General features: G+C 36.0%; 3 pseudogenes across 1 annotated transcript; 1 reads left to right on the plus strand and 2 right to left on the minus strand.

Annotated features, from left to right (window-relative positions):
- Window positions 1-2508: 2508 nt before the first annotated feature.
- On the minus strand, window positions 2509-6013 carry LOC149383108 (peptidyl-prolyl cis-trans isomerase CYP59-like; annotated as a pseudogene). The gene is made up of 14 exons (XR_016301882.1): window positions 5771-6013; window positions 5533-5637; window positions 5319-5436; window positions 5163-5213; window positions 4962-5053; window positions 4760-4859; window positions 4477-4599; window positions 4287-4364; window positions 4143-4189; window positions 4005-4060; window positions 3852-3891; window positions 3612-3718; window positions 3243-3381; window positions 2509-3145 (listed from the first exon to the last, which is right to left on the minus strand). The product of XR_016301882.1 is annotated as a peptidyl-prolyl cis-trans isomerase CYP59-like (transcript).
- A 1045-nt stretch (window positions 6014-7058) lies between these two features.
- Window positions 7059-8002, minus strand: LOC149383109 (uncharacterized; annotated as a pseudogene).
- Window positions 8003-13048: 5046 nt separating this feature from the next.
- LOC149383110 (uncharacterized) lies at window positions 13049-13901 on the plus strand (annotated as a pseudogene).
- Window positions 13902-19064: the final 5163 nt, after the last annotated feature.

Below are 19064 nucleotides of genomic sequence, written 5' to 3' on the forward strand. Positions count from 1 at the left end.
CTCTATGGTTAATAGTTATTGCAAACAAGACACTATTTATATAAATAACATTATTAATGCGTAGCCTAGGTTAAGTGAGTTAAGCAATTGCATAAGGCCACTAAAATTGGGAAGAAAAAAAAAATAAGGCCCATTTTTATTTTTAATAAAAAGCTCGTAAGTTAATTAAGGTAGCTTTTCTGTCAAATAAGACTCGTTTTCTTTTCTCTGGGCCTCGAATTTAATAATAACAAAAACCCATGTTTTAAGGTTAACAACAACAAACATGTTATCACCACAGCTTGACACGCATGCTTTCCCTTTGGGAAACTTGATAAAGCAAGCTTGACAAAGCATGTGATTTGAAAACCAAACCATGTTTTGGTTCCCTTAGAAAAATCAAGCATCTCATCATGTAAAAAGTCCAAATTACCCTTAAATGAATTTTTTTTTCAAAATCAATCCTTCACTCACTCACTCCAATTCCCTTCCCTTCCCTCACGTGTGGTTTTTCCCTTTTCAATTCTGAAAAAAAAAAAACGCACAGCACTCTCTCCCATCCCAAACCGAGCCCTTCCCGTCCCAAACCAAAAAAACCCCAAAAAAAAAAGAAACCGAGCCCTTCCCGTCCCAAACCCCCACGCACGGCCAACCTCCACGCACGGCAAACCCCCACGCACGAATGGGTAAGTTTCGATCCCTAATTCGACGATATTTTGTAAGAGATTTGTTTGATTTCCTGAAAAAAAAAAAAAAAAAAAAGAGTTTGAGTTCGTCATGTTGGATCCAGAAAAAAGTTCGAAATTGTTGTCTGTAATTTCGAACTTTATAGCTGTTATTTCGATTGCATTTCGAAGGTTATTTCGATTTCATTTCGAACTTTTTAACTTGAAAGTGTTGTCTGTAATTTCGAAGTTTATAGCTGTTATTTCGATTTCATTTCGAACTTTTTAACTTGAAATTGTTGTCTGTAGTTTCGAAGTTTATAGCTGTTATTTCGATTTCATTTCGAACTTTTTAACTAGAAATTGTTGTCTGTAGTTTCGAAGTTTATAGCTGTTATTTCGATTTCATTTCGAACTTTTTAACTTGTACAGATTTGACTTCTAATGTATACTTTTTAACTTCTTAACAGGTTCAAATGTTAATATATGTTGTTTATTTGATGGTACTTGGGTGAACAAAGGTACAAAATGGGAATATACTAATGAATCGCGATTCGAACTGCGTGCACTCGCGAAAGACATATCTCGGGCGGAGCTATTAATCGCTATGTACTAAGCTTTTTGTGTCGATGAGTCGTTATACGATTTGAAACTTGAAGCTGCGTATGTTTGGGCTGGAAGACCAATGCCTCCTCTCATTTTGGCATCGGACGCTAGTGTGACGTCATTTATGTTAGAGAATTCTGGTCACTCCAAGCTGAGGATTTCCTTGTGCGTAACCCCCGTGAAAAGAAACATTGTTGATGCAGCTCTCGGTACAACTCCAAGCACGGCAGTTTCACCAACCCCAAATTCTCAGGTAGCATGCTTAGGTATTAGCGTCGAGGTGAATGATTTTCAGGCGCCATGCGATGAAGAGGGTGATGAGGAAGGTAAGGATGGTGATGATGAGGAAGATGAGGATGGCGATGATGATGAAGATTTTGATGCAAGCGGATTCTATTGTGAGGATGATCCGGTTATGAATGATAATGATATTCCCATGTCAGAGCCAGTACCGGCGACACCTCATAAGAAGTCGAAATTATGGGATGCACATGTTTCAATTCCCGATTTGGAGGAAAATGTAAGTACGCCTTCATCCACTGGCAGTTCTTCGGACATATGTGTTGGGCAAATTTTTGATAATAAGTTTGATTTGAAAACTAAAGTTGCCATGCTTGCAATGAGAAAGAGCTTTCAGTATTGGGTCTTCGAAACAAGCAGGAGTCGGTGGGTAGTCAAGTGCAAAGCTGGTGATTGTACTTGGAAATTGAGAGGGAATAAACTACCAAACAGTGATATTTATTTCTTTTTTCGGCTTTGTTTTTTCCACTAAACCTCAAAGCAATCACTTATTAGTTGTTTATTCATATTGTTTAGAGCTTTTTAGAAGGGTTTTTTTTTTTTTTTTCTTTCTTTCATCTAGACAAAAATCACAAATTTGGAGAAAAAAATAGATAAATGCTGTATTATATTTTTTGTCGCAGCCCTAATTTTTGTCACCACGTTGGTGTTTAAGAGTCAGCCTCTTGACGTGACGCCGTGGAGTTGCAAAGTTCCTTCGCTCGAGCTCGGCCTTCTTCAAATCCTCAATCTTGATTTTGGTAAATCCAGAAAGAAAATATGAAATGTCTTAATTGCTGAAGGTTCATGGGTTTGAGTGCCGCGAACAGTTGATGCACTTAGTATTCTAAAAAAAAAATAATAATAATCTTTCTCGAAGGTATGCTAAGTGCTAAGAATTTGTCATCACTCACTAAGATAGCAAATATACATTCTCAAGCAAAACCATTCATTCAAAATATAGTTTGAACAACATGAATTAATCTCGGAAGAACTTTTTTTTTTTAGATTCATCAGCAATCCTAAACAGAAAAAGGAGACAAAAATACAGTGAAAAAAATGTCTATTGCAACATACTTGGGTTACAAGCTACCTATTTTTGTCATCATAGCGGTGCCTTCTTTCACGGTTCCGATCATCAGTGACTTCCACTTCTCGCCTTTTGTGTTCACTCCTCTCCTTTTCTCTCGTATACCTGTCATCGCTCGAGTTTCTCTTCCTATTCTCATCACGGCTTTTATTGTCGCCGCTTCTCCTATAATCTCGGGAACCATCATCCTTATCCGAGACTTTCTTCCTATAATCTCTATTGTGACCTCTATCGTCTCTCCTCTCATCAGACCGTTTATTCCCATCGGCTCTTGCGGTGTTTCGATAATCACGATCGTCTCGCTCTCTGCGCTTATTTATCTCTCCTCTCTTTGTGTTCCCTATCAGTCCTTCCACTTTCTGTGGCTCTCAGATCGCTTGTTTCTCGGCTCCTGTGCCTCGAGTCCTCCGAAATAGTCGGACGGTCCCTACTTTGTTTCTCTACTCTTTCGTCCGGATCACGGCCCTGGTATTGCTTCTCGTGTCTCGGACTATCATCAGCGTCTTCGTCGAAAACCATCTCGTACCTAACACAGATACATGTACCGTTAGAGAAAGAGAGAAAGTACAAACGGTTTTTTTTTTTTTTTTTTTAAATCCACGAGAACATACGACACAACAAACCTGGAATTTTCTCGGCCGCCTCGTTGTCGATCATCATTCTTCACGACGTATTTACGTTCTTCTTTTTTCATCTTGGTGCCTTCGGAACCACAATCCTTGGCAATGTGATCGGTCTCGCCACATTTGAAACAACCCTTGCCTACGAAGCCAAAGAAAATTATAAGTGTTTACACAATATGGAAGCTAAAATTTAGTAGAGATTCGGATTCCCATGCATGTTCACGAACCTTTTATTCCAATATTTTATTTTCTGTCATTTTTTTCTACCTTTATTCATTCATATGGGATGTCAACGTTTATCTAATGTGTTTGTTTTAAAAAAAAATTAAAAAAAAAAAAATCAAACGAGTATATTTCCATACTGCTTACCCGTTCCTGTTTGGTGACTTTTACGCCTGTATTGCGACCACAGCTTCGAAACACTTTGGCTAAAGTCCACGTGTATTCTTCGATCATCAATCAGAGCATTATCCATCCGTAACCAAGCATTATTTACCATCATCATAAAATAAAATAAAAAATAGATGTCAAATAAACCTATTAGCCTCGCTTACATTGAGCTTGAGTATGGAATGAAGTAAAAAAAAAAAAATCAACTTTTGACATACCTTGAAATATGCTTGTTCACATGCATCATCTGTCTCGAACTCTGGCGTAAGCAAAGCATGATGGTAGTGAATCAGAGTACATTTGACACTTTCCTTGCCCAATAAGTTGGAAAAATAAAAAAGTGTATAATTTTTAATTGAAAAGAACTCTCACCTATGAAGGCATAGCATAAACTATCTCCAGTCTTGAAGTCCCGGATAACTTCAGCTCTGCCATCAATTACCCGTCATTAGAGACGTATCAAGCAATATCTTACACGAAACACAATAAAAACATGTTAAATAAGCTTACGATGTCACAGTCCCGAAGCACGAGAATATTGTATGCAAATCCTCATCCTGAATCAACATAATAAGGATTGTAAGAGACGAACATTCAGGAATGTCATCCATAATTTTGTTCTCGGTTAGCATGAAAGGATTGGAACATACTCACTTCAGTGACTGGATTTAGCTTGCAGACAAAAAGAACATTCTCAGGAGGCTTTATTTCAGCATCAGGAATATCTCCAATCTGTGAACGACGAGGACAACAGAGAATTTGACCAACACGAACATGATAAAAAATAAAGGTGAAATCAAATCACTTTTACATACAAATAACTGGAAGTTTATTAAAAGCTTACAGTCTCGAGGACAACAGCCCTGGAATGAGCTTCTTTGGATCGGAGAACCTCTTCGAGCTCGTGGACACCCATTTGTTCGTCCATGGGAACCCAATCATCTTCGAGCCTCACTTCATCCTCTACCTACTCACACAAAGAGTTACACATCGTGTCACTTAAAGTGAAATCACTCGACAAAAGAAAAGAAAAAAAAAAAAAAAAAAACTAGTACCATTGCTTAAAAAAAGAAAGGAAAAAAATCCCTCTTTCACAATTCTGATTGAAGTTCAACTATGGTGATTACCTCGTCTTTTGGCCTTCCCTCAGGGGAGGCATCGGGAATCAACTCAGATATTTGTGGAGGATCATCAAACGGATCATCAAGAATATACGTGTGCTTAATTCTGTGTATAAATAAGATAAAATAAAACATAAAAAAAGACACACTCAATAACACAAAACAACAAGACAGTCCTATACTTAAAAGAGGTAGAGTAGTAACCAACCTGATATTTTTGAAAGGTCTTCCCTTTTCATCGGTAAATGCTTCGTTAATCCGAGTCAATGTTTCGAGCCCTTCAGCTATCTCTCCAAAAACCTTTGACATGACACAAAAAGATCCAAATGAATATTGATATCACAGCATGTTTTCAGCTACTCTCAAGTCGATATAAACATGAATTAAAACATTAGATCAAGGGACTCACAGCGTGTTTTCCATCGAGATAATCCAGATCATCTCGCAACGTAAAATAAAACTGCAAACAAAATAAACCTAATGAGCATGTTAAAGCATACAAAATATTAATATACTAAGATAATAAGAAAAACGCTGGGAATAGATGTAAAAGCCTTCGTAATACCTGAGAAGCAATAAGATTCTCCCCGGCACTAGCCATTGCAAGGGTTCCAGTCTTAGCGTGCTTCAAATCAAGATGAATCTCATCGCTGAAAAACCGAGCTTGTTCACCGTATAAAAATCTGAAACAAGGTAAATAATTATATATTAAAATACTTTTTTCCACGGGTAACTCTAAATCTGACCATCATAGTTTCTATACAAAAGAAACCCATTACTTGTAGATCGAATCGCCACCGGAACCAGTTCCCGTAGGGTCACCGGTCTGAGCTGTGAAATCCTTCTGAACCGTATGAAATAGACACCCATTGTAATACTTAATCCTGAATTGTGTACAACAACAACAAAAAATCCCTTTCAATAAAAAAACAAAAACAAAAAAACACAAGAAAAAAATTTAGTAATCATATTACTCAGCAAACTATGGTTCCAAAATAAGTATTATTAGTCACTTACTTGCAAAGCTTCAAGAAGTTTTTGGCGGTCAAAGGGCATTTGTCGGAGTACAAGTCCACCACTATGTCCCCTAAGCTTGTCACAATCAACACAGACATTTTCTCTGCCCCAAAGTAAAGTCAATAATCTTGTAGTCATCAATTGCGATACAAAAAGAAGAATAAAAAATAAAAACCCTCTTTTGGTGAAATGTATTTCCATGATGTTTAGTTACAAGTATGGTTATAAACTTATAATCTATAATCATTTAATTAGATTCTTGAAAATGTTTAGAAAGAAATACACCCTCCAGGCTCCAGCAACTCATTTTTCTCCAAAGCAAATCTGTAAACTAAACTATGCAGTGCTTCATCTGCTTTAGCCACACCAGTTAGACCAAACGAACAGAGAACAAAACCAAAAGAAAAACCATTTAGGAGTAATAAAATGGATTCAATGCAAAATTGTAATGTTGTTGACGTGATTATATAGCAAGTTCTGTAGACAGTAGATCATATCGCTTTAGAAATTCAAGCTTCGGTAACACAATATGACATCATATTTGCCCCAAAGTTTCAGCAAACCTTCATAAACCAGAAAAACAGAAGAACAAAACCCCAGAAAACCTACAAAACCCCTGAACCAGAAAGACATGTGTCGTTTTATATAAGTCATTTTTGTCGTTTTTTATTATTGTTAAAAATCGACAGAGAAATAATTTTTAACAAAAACGACAGTTATATTCATATCACATGTGGTTTCACTTTCATTTAAGAAAAAGCGAAACACAATTGTCCCTTGTCTAAAGAGAAAAAGAAAGCGTAGTTTTTTATATAGCAGTCAAACTCGAAATTCGAACACGTTTGTTTTTCACATTTTTCCCCGTAGATTTTTATAAGGCCAACTCCAATGATACGCCAAATCACCGAATTTGGTGGGATTTGGTGGGATTTGGTGCTCCTATCACACGGTAAATGTTACGCTATATATAGCGTTATACACAGTCTCACGCTATATATAGCGTGACACTGTGCACACGCCAATTTTTTTTTTTTTTAAGTATTTTAATTATGCATTAAACAAAAGTTTTACATATATATATATATATATATATATATACTTATATTTACCCTTATTAATATTTATATAACACCAAAACTCATAATTTGACTACAAAAACACATTAAAATAAAATTCAATAAAACTTAAAAATTTAAATATAGGTTACAAAGTCCAAATTAAACACACAAAATAAACTAAAAACAATAGCATAATTTCAAAATATATAGTAAATACATAAAAACATAATTTAATAGCCTGGAAAATTATTTCCAATTCCACCCAATAAATTATAATACTGAGTAAAATCTTCATTTTGATATCCTTGAACTTGTTCTCCATTAGCTTGATCTTCTTGAGCTTGATCTTCCTGAGCTTGATCTCGTTGATAATTAGATGCTCGATATTGAGATCCATAATATTCAGAACCTCCTCATTGTTCTTCATCTTGGGCTGTCTGTGCTCTTTTTTGCATAATTTTTTCTTTTTCTTTTTCAAGAGATACACGCATATTTGGATCGGATACAGTATCCAAATTCATAAATAAAATTTTATTCTCTTCCTTCATTTGAGCTAACTCAATTTTTTTCTTCCGAAGTTCATTTTTTTGTCTTTGAAGCTCAATTCTATCAAAACTAGTATCTTTAATAGATCGAACAAGATTATTTCTTTTCTCCATCATTTTTTTAAATTCTTCTCCCTCTTTTTGTTGTCTCTTTGCTTTTTTTACACCCATTGGCCTTCCAGATAAATTGCAAGTACCTTCTTGATCGTTCATGTTAAGATCAAAAGAATTCATACCGGGGGTTGCCGGTGACTCGGTAGAAAATGATGACGATGAAGGAAAATTAGGACCCGGTGACTCGGTGTTTGAGCTGCTATTAGCGAACTTCTCAATTCCTTTTAGGATGGGCCAGACATGATCGAATTAGAAGCCTTTCTTGTAATCTTTATCCTCTACCAATAACATCTTTGCTTGAGTTAACTATTACGTATTGATAAGAGAATAATGTTAAAAAAGTTAGTAAGTATAAATAAATAAAAAATGTGAGTTCATATTATCTACAAATATATACTTACAATGTCTTATTCCGAAGCACCGCTGGGATTCTTATTTTCAATCTGGTTAACACATCCCCTTAGTTTGGAAACAGCTTTAAGAATGGTTGCCATTCTACTTTCTAAAGATCTTCGTGGTCTAACTTTGTGGATTCCATTTGAGTGGTAATCTGCTTCAATTCTTGCTAATCTTGCTGAGGGTAATGCTCCACCGGCCAATTATGTCATTAATGGAAAAGAATTTAATATGGGTTATTATCTAGCTGATGGTATATGCCCAAAATGGTCGACCCTTGTTCAAACTATTCACGATCCCCGTGGCCCAAAAAAAAGTTGTTTGCAATGAAACAAGAAGCATGTAGAAAAGATGTGGAGCGTGCATTTTGAGTATTGAAGTCAAGATTCGCAATTGTGGCCGGACCATCCCGCTTATGGAGTAAGAAAGTGCTACCTGATATCATGACATCGTGTATTATTATGCATAATATGATAATAGAAGATGAACGTGATGTTTGTCCAACCATTGAAGAACGAGCCAAAGTCCCAAATGCAGAAGTTGAGATGGCAGACGATGAAGATGCTCGATTTCAACAATTCTTAGCTCGACACCGACAAATCAAGAATAGAGATGCTCATATTGAACTTCGAAATGCATTAATTGAGCACTTGTGGAACGAATATACTAATTATGATAATTAGTATGAAGTAATCTGTATTTCAAATGTATGTTTTTTTTAATTATTTAGATGTAATATGTTTTTTAAGTAATGTAATTTTTATTTCAGAAATTTTTTATTTTAAATTTTTTATTTTTGTTAAACATTAGCAAGTAATAAATAATTTAATCATGTAATTAAAAATAAAGACACTATAATTATTTATTTAAGTATTTGTTAATAAAAAGGTGTATAGTTATAATAATATAATAATGGTGAATAGTATTATTAGTGTGAAATTTGGTGTTGTGGTTGGAGTTGGAAAAAAATTTAGTGCTAAATCAACACAACTTTTGTGTTGATTTAGCACTAAATTTAGTACTATGGTTAGAGTTGGCCTAACCGCTCTAAATATGTTGCAAATCAATACGCAATTTGCAGTGTTAAAAGTATTTTGCATATATAGAGTATTCATATGAAATAAATAAATAAATAATAATAGTGGCTTAAATATTTAAAAAAATCGGCTGGATACAGTTAATTTTCTAATTTTATTCGATGGGAAAAATACACATTGTTTACTTTTTGTTGCACGCTAAGACCATCAAATGGACACATGTACGGTTCAAATTGTAAGCTATTTAAGTTTTTTTTTTTCTTAGTTTGTTTTTAAGCAAAGTTATATTATTTTATTAAGAAACAATTCAACTTATAGACAAAGAATATTAAACAAAATTATAATATATTAACCTCAACCCCACCTCAGTATCTCCTTCCTTCGTTTGATTGTTAATGGAGATTATACATATAACATATAACGAAATAAATGAACAAATCATAAATATCATCTCAGTTTCTTTCATCTATTTAGAACGGAGCAGAACACAACATACACAAACCTGCATTGTGCCTAGCTGAATAGAAAAAACTCAATAAATAACCAAAACCCAAAAATAGATTAGATCAAACCCAAACAAATTAAAATGAACCAAAGGAGTAAAAAGCCTGATAAAGAGAAATCAAAATCAAAGCCCAATCATTCAGACTGACTTGTTTGACAGCGAGGCTGCTGACTACCTCAGGGCTGTACGCCAACGATCTATTCAAGGTTTGGAACGCTATCCACGACGGCCAAGTCGACCCCTCGAGTTTCACCGACGAGTTCAAGCCCTACCCCATCTTTCTAAGAAAATTAGCTATCAGTAGTAACGGTGCGTTTGATTATCCGCAAAAAAAAAAAAAAAAATTAAGTAGTTAAGGGTGTGTTTGATTATCCTCTTAAAAAGAGTTTTTGACTTTTCAAACTAAAAAAATTGAAAACAAAAGCCAAATACCTGTTTGGTCATGAATTTAAGTTTGCTTTTTCAAAAAAGTTTTGGAGTTGTTTTTTAAATATAACAAAGAAAAAAAAAAACTGTTTAAAGGTGTTTTTTAACTCTCTTTTTTATTTCTCTCTCCCTCTTGCTCGACATTCACAAGAAATGGGGTCCAAGAAATGGGGTCCACACTGCCAACCCACCTACCAAGGCCAATTAAAAGCGGGATTTCTCATTCAATCGCTTCATTTGCAAAATTGGAGCTTGCTTATCTCTCCCTCTCTCTCTCTCATTTATTTTGCATCAATGTCTCTTTTTATAATATACCCACAAGTCATAGTCAAAGGCTAATTTGTTTGGTCCAAGCTACCTCAAATATATATGTATGAATTATAATATATATGTATATATGCATATAAGATTCTAAATAATTAAACCAACTAACTACACACAATTGATTATTTCTTTTATTTAAAGAAATCGAAACAAATATATCTAGATTCAATTTTTTTGAACTTAGAAGATATTCAACGTTTCAAGATATAATTAAAAGGAAATATTCGTAACTACACAAGCTCGACGTGCATATTCCGAGTTTAGAGATTGTATTGCTCAAGCTATGTGGAATAATTATGCATGATTTCATATTTATGATGACAAAAAAAAATTTGTATTCAATCTAAACAATAATGTCATATTTATATTTTGTATAGTTAAATTTATGTTTAAAAAAAAATTGATTTAAGAAATTGTTTCCATGTATCAAACAGTTTTCATTTTTTCAAAAAAAAATGAAAAGTGTACCAAACAGTTTTTCCAGTTTTTTCAATTTCTCAAAAACAAAAATGAAAACTGTATCAAACAGCTTTTTGAAAACAACTGCAAAATAATTTTTCAGTACAACTACAAAAATTAGAAAACAGAAAACAAAAAACAGTTTCAGTTAACTACCAAACAAGACCTTAATCTAACTTAAGTTAAAAAAATGTTTAAAAATAACCATTTACTCCTTATTTTCACCAAATACTCTCTCTCTCTCTCTCTCTCTCTCTCTCTCTCTCTCTCTCTCTCTCTCTCTCTCTCTCTCTCTCTCTCTCTCTCTCTCTCTCTCTCTCTCTCTCTCTCTCTCTCTCTCTCTCTCTCATATGATATATACATATACATGTAAACAAACAAACACATTTACAAGATATATACACACCAATAATAAACTTCAGAATAATGCATGCTTGAGCTTGAGCTAATATATAGTTTCTTTTTTAGAATAACTCAGTGGGTGCGTACACGGTATAATAATAATAATAATAATAATAATAATAATAATAATAATAATAATAATAATAATAATAATAATAATAATAATAAGGATAAATTACTAGAATACCCCCTGAACTCGAAGGTCGGTAACAATCCACCCCATCAACTCGAAATTTCCACAAAAACTACTCTGATCTTTCAATTTTATTGAATTGCGCCCCTTCCGTCTATTATTTTCAGTTACCATCCATGACAAACCCACGTTTTCGACACGTGACCCATCAGCGAAGGGTATATTTGGTTTTCTCCCATGTAATGAATTAAGGATAATTTTTAGGATTTTTATGAAATGAATTATTTTTTGGATCCTTATTTTTTTTAATTAATATTCGAATTGTTATGAGAAAAGAAGCGTGTTGAATCAGATTCGAAAAAAGTAGGGTTTTATTTCGAAATGGTAAAAACTGGTTGGAAACCCCCGCGAACTCAATCTCCGGCGAAGAAGAAGAAGAAATCGTCTCCGACGAAGAAGACCGCGCGTAAATCTCCGGCCAAGAAGAAGAAATGTGATTCCCATAGTAACGCATCGTTGCGTTTATCACCATATGGTGAGCATCTTTATTTCAAGATTAAATATAAAGAAATCCAGGATGTCGGGTGTTGGTGGGTTAGTATTTATGAAAGTGAAATGTTGGGACCATTGCTGGTATTTTTTATGCTCTGTTTTTAAATAAAGGGACCACATTTGTTGTCGTTTTCTGGTATTGGGGGTTTCAATATTTTGATTCCATGCTTTAAATACAAGTGTAGCGACCAGTAATGTTTGTTGTATGGTGGAGTAATTGTTTTTATTTTTGGCACGTCTTTGCTTGTTTTATTGCTGCAGTCACTGGGTCAGGAAAATTTACGTACGAAGTTCACTATGGGGGTAGGATGGAATTGGTGAATGACCGACTGTCTTACGTGGACTCTAAAGTGGACTACGTGGACCACATGGACATTGATCGGTTGTCGTTAGTGGAGCTGGACGCGATTTTGAACAAAGACTTTGGATACTTTGTTGGAGGGATGTATTACATGGTACCTGCTGACGCTACTGAATTTCTATTTCTTGAATCAGATAGTACATTGTTAAGTGTTGTAGGAAAGCTACTTGAGAGGACATTTCTACTGACTCTATATTGTGATCACCGGATTGAAGAATGGCATAATCTTCTGCTAGTAGAAGACTCAAATCCAACAGTTGACGTTCCAAATGTTGAAGTGGGTGAGACTATAGTTGAAGATCCTGAACTTATATTTCAAGAGTGTCAAGCTGAATTTGAAGAGACTAAACTTAACCTGGATGAGAGTCAACAATCACAAAGCCAAGTAGATGAAATTCAAGTGCCACAAAGTCAGCCTGATGTTATTGAAGAGCCACTCAGTCAAGTGGATGAGACTCAACATCCACAAAGTCAACCTGTTGATATTGAAGAGCCAGTCAGTCAACACGATGAGGGTGAAGACCCAAAAATCCAACCTCGTGAGAGTCAACAGCCATTCAGTCAAGTGGATGAGAGTCAACAGCCCTACACTCAAGTGGATGAGAGTCAATAGCCCTACACTCAAGTGGATGACAGTCAACAGCCCTTCAGCCAGCCTGAAATACAAGAGGATGGTGAAACATAAGTAAAAGATGATGAGGACGCTGAAGTTGTTGAGGAAGATAATGGATTTGAGAAGAGTGAAGATGAGGTGGCCGTGGACGGGGCAACTGTAGATGGTTGTTTAAAGGGCAAAGGTAAAAACCTTACAGTGATGATGAACCAGTGTCGGATGCGGATAGTGACTACAACGACGAAGAGAACATCGACTTACACCATGAGTCGTCTAGCGAAGATGAAGACGAGGGTGGTTCGGCTTAGAAGAAGGTTCTGCCAAAGTTTCAAGAGTTCAGACACGACACAGACATGGGTTGTCCTCATCTCAAATTGGGCCTAGTTTTCCCTAGTGGAAGTCTATTCAAAGATGCCATTCGAGAATACTCTATCAGATCAGGTAAGGAAGTTCGCTTCAAGGTCAGCGACCCGAATAGAGTGCGAGCAGTTTGCAAAGATGCGAACTATAATTGGCTTTGTTATGCATCAGAACTAGGTAAGACGACCACATTCGCAATAAAGACCTATGTGCCTGAGCACACTTGCGCCAGAACAAACAAGAATATGTTCGCCACTTCACCATGGTTGTCTAACAAGTACATGGATACTTTCAAAGACAATGACAATTGGTCAACCACTAACTTCATGCAGAAGGTACAGAAGGACTTGGTATTAGACTGTACAAAGATGAAGGCTTATCGAGCTAAAAATTTTGCGACCAAGATGATTGAAGGCACGTATAAAGAACAGTATACGTCTTTGTGGGACTATGGTGCAGAGATCGAGCGATCTAATCCAGGATCAACGGTCGAATTCTTGACTGAGGCCGACGAACAAGGTAGGCCTATATTTAAAAAGGCTATACATTTGTTATTTCGGTTGTAAATCTGGCTTCAACGAGGGTTGTAGACCTGTGCTCGGACTTGATGGATGTCATATCAAAGGACATCACACAGGTCAACTGTTGACAGCCATTGGCATCGATGCCAATAACAGCATGTTTCCAGTCGCTTTTGCGATGGTGGAGTCAGAATGCAAATCCTCGTGGGCATGGTTTTTAAACTATTTGAGAGACGATGTGCGAATACATAATGGACATCACTGGACATTTATCACTGACAAACAGAAAGGGTTAAAGGAAGCCCTGAATGGATTGTGGGAATAGGGTTCTGTAGGCGCAGAACACCGACATTGTGCAAGACACTTGCAATCCAATTTCACGAAGGTAATATCTTACAATAATATACCACACTATGTATGAAAACATGTTACTGATTTTTTACTTATGTTTGAACCTCCTGAGCAGGTTTTCAAGGGACAATTTCTGAAACAAAAGGTAATGTCAGCAGCAAAGGCGTATTCTCAACACAAATTCTTTCAAGAAATGGATATGATCAAGGCAGAGGATGAAGAGGCTTACAACTGGTTGTGCGAAAAGAATCCAGTACATTGGGCTAGGAGCAACTTCAGAACAACTCCCAAGTGTGACATCTTACTGAACAACTTGTGTGAGTCCTTTAATGGTACTAGGGTAGTGTTACTAGCGAGGCAAAGACCAATTCTATCCATGCTAGAGAGAATTAGAATGTACCTACTGCAGAGGTTTAGCAAACAACGACTGGCTGTAGAAAAATGGACATGTGAAATTGGTCCGCGCATTTATAAGATTCTTGAAAAGAATAAGGACCTGTCTGGAGAGAACATTGCTCATTGGTGTGGGGAATTGCTATTCCAAGTCCAGAACCTGTATGGGAGTATGTACTCAGTTGATTTAGCTAAAAGAACATGTTCATGCAATCGTTGGGACTCGTCAGGTACTCAATTCACTCATTACTCGGCTAATTTAGTATGGCATGTCTAATTTCTTATGACTTTTCAGGGATTCCATGTGCTCATGCCATTGCGTGTATTTGGCAAAAACATCAGCAACCGGAAATGTATGTGGATGATTGGTACAAAAAGGCCGCTTACATGAGTGCATACAAGCACAAGATCAGTCCGCTGAACCCTATCAAGCAATGGCCAAAAACATGGCTAGTTCCACCACGTGGAACCAGAATGACTCGAAATTACGTCACAATACGATGTTCTAGATGTGGAAAACATGGACACAACCTGAAAACATGTTTTAGAAGGCAGCAAGATGCATTGGTAAGCTTAATGTGCTAACTTAAAAGTCATCATATCTTGCTATCTAATCCATTAAACTCATCGTGCAGAGAACTGAACAGCGAGCGACTAGAGATGCACAATAGGCTACTAGAGGCGCTCCAACTCAACGTGCTCCAGCTCAACAGCCTGCAGCTCAACAAGGTCCAGCTCAACGTGGAACAAATCAGCAGGGTTCAGCTCAACAGGGTCCATCACAGCAACCTCCAGCTCAACACGGTCCATCTCAGCAACCTCCCCCTTAACAGGGTCCAGCTCAACGTGGACCAACTCAACAGGGTCAATCTCAACAACCTCCAGCTCAATAGGGACCGGCTCAACGTGGACCGTGCCAAGTCAATCCACAACCACAGCTGAGGGTTAGTTGCTAAATTTTTAAGTCGGTATCAAGCATCATTACTTTAGCTGACCATTTGTAATGTTTGAAATTACAGCGCAGTCCGAGACTCAACAGGGTTCCAACAAGAAAGAATGTACTGCGCCCGAGAAATTTATTTTAGCTTCTGTGTTTGTGTTTAAATGTGATTGAAAAGAAATATGTGGTACTCTTTTGCGTGAAATTAGTAGCTAAAAATGTATGTGGTACTATTTTGGGTGAAATTGGTAGGAAAAAATGTATGTGGTAGTAAAACTGTGGTTATAAACTGAACATATTTTGTCCATTTCGTAATCTGAAACTGACCAGTTTGGTCTTTTGTCTATTTCAATGTTTTGATTGCATTCTTGATCTTCATTTTGATGTTCATTTTCATGTTTCTATTGGAATTACTTTTGTCCATTTAAACTAACAACTACAGTCAGTTTCAATGTGTCGGGGAATCAAGCGCGTATCAGACACGAACAATCGCTCTGATACGACTCGTTGGAGATGATTCTCCCATATAACCATATTAATGCGGAAAAATAATTAATTACGCTGATCATAAGCTAATTAAATTATGGTTATAATTAACAAGATCTAGTTATGTTTAATTAATTTAATTCACGAGAGCATATTTATCAAGCAACCGATTTGAAGAAAAACGAATACTTACATTGATTTTCGGTTCAGCTACAGAACGCTCCTAAACCAATCGCGTACTCCTTGCGTCGTCTTGATGAAGGACTCGAGGATGACACCTTAGTCTTCCAAGACGTAATCTCCGAGACGAATAAGAAAGATGAGTGGGCACAGTCTTTATCTCACTAGATCACGAAACTAGGTGTTTCGAGATCTCGCTCTTATTTTACTAAGAATGGAAACGAATTTCCGAGGGGAAGGAGAGGCAGAAGTGCACGGCCAAGGGAGGCTAGAATGTACGAATTTTTCACAAATTAATTGCTTATTTTTGCATTCTCATGAACCCCTATTTATAGTAGTAAAATGAGATATTCATGGAATCTTCCAGAATATTTTATTTTCTTTTATTGTGTTCACACTAGTGGATTAAATCTAGGCCATTGGATCTCAACAAGTGAATCATACTTTTCCTCTCATCCATCAGATCAATATCTATGGGATATTATTCTCTATTTAAATAGAGAATATTTTATTTGGTGAGATAATAAATGAGAATATATTATTTCCTTTAAATATATTCTCATATATTCTCCTAAATACTTTCCTTTAAATAAGGAGAGAATATATGACAATATCTTATATTACTCTCTCTCATTTATTTAAACAACTAAAGAGAAAATATTGGTAAATACCAATTTGAAATTTTCGAACTTGATGGCACACGGCCAAGGTGATTTGCGCAATCCCTAGTGCCAAAAAAACTAATTCGACTTTTTCATGTGTGCAAGGCCCAATTGCTTAAAACCCAATTAATCATTTATTTACTTGGTCCAACAATAAACAAATAATTAATAATTATTTATTTACTTGATCAAACAATAAATAAACAATTCTACCATAAATATTTATTTAATTCTGCAAATACCCGTTTTCCAGAATTAATGCTGTCAATCACAATTACAGCAAGTGAGATTAATAATGATAAACATTATTATACGAAATTTCTTATCCGCCTTTATCAGAGCCGAATCGGGGACTATGGACCTAGTAATAGAAGCTTAACAAATCCGATGAAAAAGACGAAATAGTCATTTATCTTTTTCCATCGATTCGTCTAATCTTGGTCAAATACTCCACTTTGTAAGCCAAGACTGAACTCTCCTTTAATACTAGAATTATGTTTACTCATCGTGACGAGTGTCCATTGATATAGTCAGTTCGTGATCAAGATCCTCCAGGTTCAACCCGTGTCAAGAGAAGTCAATTTTTCCGTTATACTTCTCTTGATACATATCAGCCCTAAGCATTGTTGTTTCCCCAACGAAAGATTCTTTCGAACGTTACTTACTTCGAAAGTGCTAGCAATCTATTGGTTCTTGAATCAACCCTTAAGTGAGTGAACATTAACCTTCTTTAAGGAAGGCTGGATTCCGTATCTGTAAATCATTTCCCACTCGAATCATGCTCTGAGAGACTCCCAGGACATAAATTGTGATTAGCATGGATAGCCTTTTAGCGAATGAGTCAAAGAGCTCAGTAACATGACTCAGTGTCCATGATCACTTCAGGATTCAGATCAAGTCTCACTGTGACCATCATAGCGGCCTCGGTTAGTGTGTCGTAACGGTCCTTAAATGACACATCTATAACCAAGACATGTCCAAGTCGTACACTTACCACAAGTGTAGAATGCTCCCACATAGTGATCAGCCTTCACTTATGTGTTCCACATATATGACTTTAGATATAGCTTTCCAGGCGTATATCAGTCATCGACCTCGTTTTAGCTCACCACTCGAACTCAGGTGCCCAGCACGTGACTCAGTTTAATACGGAGGCTATGGAAGATAGTTGTTATTGATTCTAATTGTTTAGAAATCAACCCACTAATCATATAATGCTAATAAAGTAATCTTATTATCGAATTTAGTAATCATTTACGCATTATCTTCAAGTTGGCAATATTCCCAACAAAATGCCATTCATTTTGTGAAATTTAACTACTATTTGAACCAAGTAACTCTGATAAGGATACCAACACCAACACAAACAAAATTACATTGATAAAACTTGTCCAAATTACATATTACATTGATAAAACTCGTCCAAATTGCATACAAAAGGTTAAGTACAAACATGATTTATTTGTACATCAAAATAAAACCTACACCAATACATAATACCATCATATACATCTTCAGTTTGCGCGATTCATCCCCTATTTTTTTCCCTCAACTTCTTTAGCTCAATGTCAACTTCATTATTCATGTTCTTCTCCGACAAATCTTTTGTTTCCCATGCTTCTAGCTTGTTAATTTTCTTCAATAATCCAGGTATAATTTGCAAAGACCTTTTACACATTTGTGGATCAATCCATTCTAACATACCACAACCCATGTCCCTGTTCTTTTGCAAATAACCCCCAACATCACTTAATAACCCAGGAAATTCGCTCTTTATACAAACAAATAGCGAGGAATAGCAGCGATGAATACAAACAACGAACAACGTACCTCAAACCTTGAACAACCATAAAACCTCCTTCTTGGGTTGTCACATGTCCAAGACGTTCGCTCGACGCACAATACACGACAGTAGCAACGAGGAATCCGACGTTTATCGACATACTCTCCTTCATCGACGCCGATACCTCCACATTTCGAAGAAGACACCATCGATTTGGGTTTGCAAAGATCACATCAGATCAGGTTAGGGATTTCGGTTTTAGGGTTAGAGATTTCGATTGGGTACTAAAACTAAAAAACTAAAAAATATCTTTATATAATTTGGTTACTAAAGGGTATTATCATAATTTGACCTCCTGATGGGTCACGTGTCGAAAACGTGGGTTTGTCATGGATGGTAACTGAAAATAATAGACGGAAGGGGGTATTGTTGTGACGACCCGGCTTTCTGGAACGTCATACTTATCTTAATTCTTTTACTTAGAAAAAAGTGGATAATTTTTTTTTAAAACGTCATTTCATTTATAAAGTTTAGACTCTAAAATAAAAACAACTTTGAAAACAACCCACATTTGAAATCTTACAAAACCATTTGATGAAAATAAGAGAATTACTTAATTCGGAATTCCAAACTAAAGTAGATGGTTGGAATATTCAACGGAAATAAAGCCATAAAAATTCAACTTCATTTTTG

Source organism: Urtica dioica, chromosome 10 (genome assembly GCF_054948205.1).
Source record: "Urtica dioica subsp. dioica isolate 48M chromosome 10, U.dioica_male_clone48M_v1_H2, whole genome shotgun sequence".
Taxonomy (NCBI): Eukaryota; Viridiplantae; Streptophyta; class Magnoliopsida; order Rosales; family Urticaceae; genus Urtica; species Urtica dioica.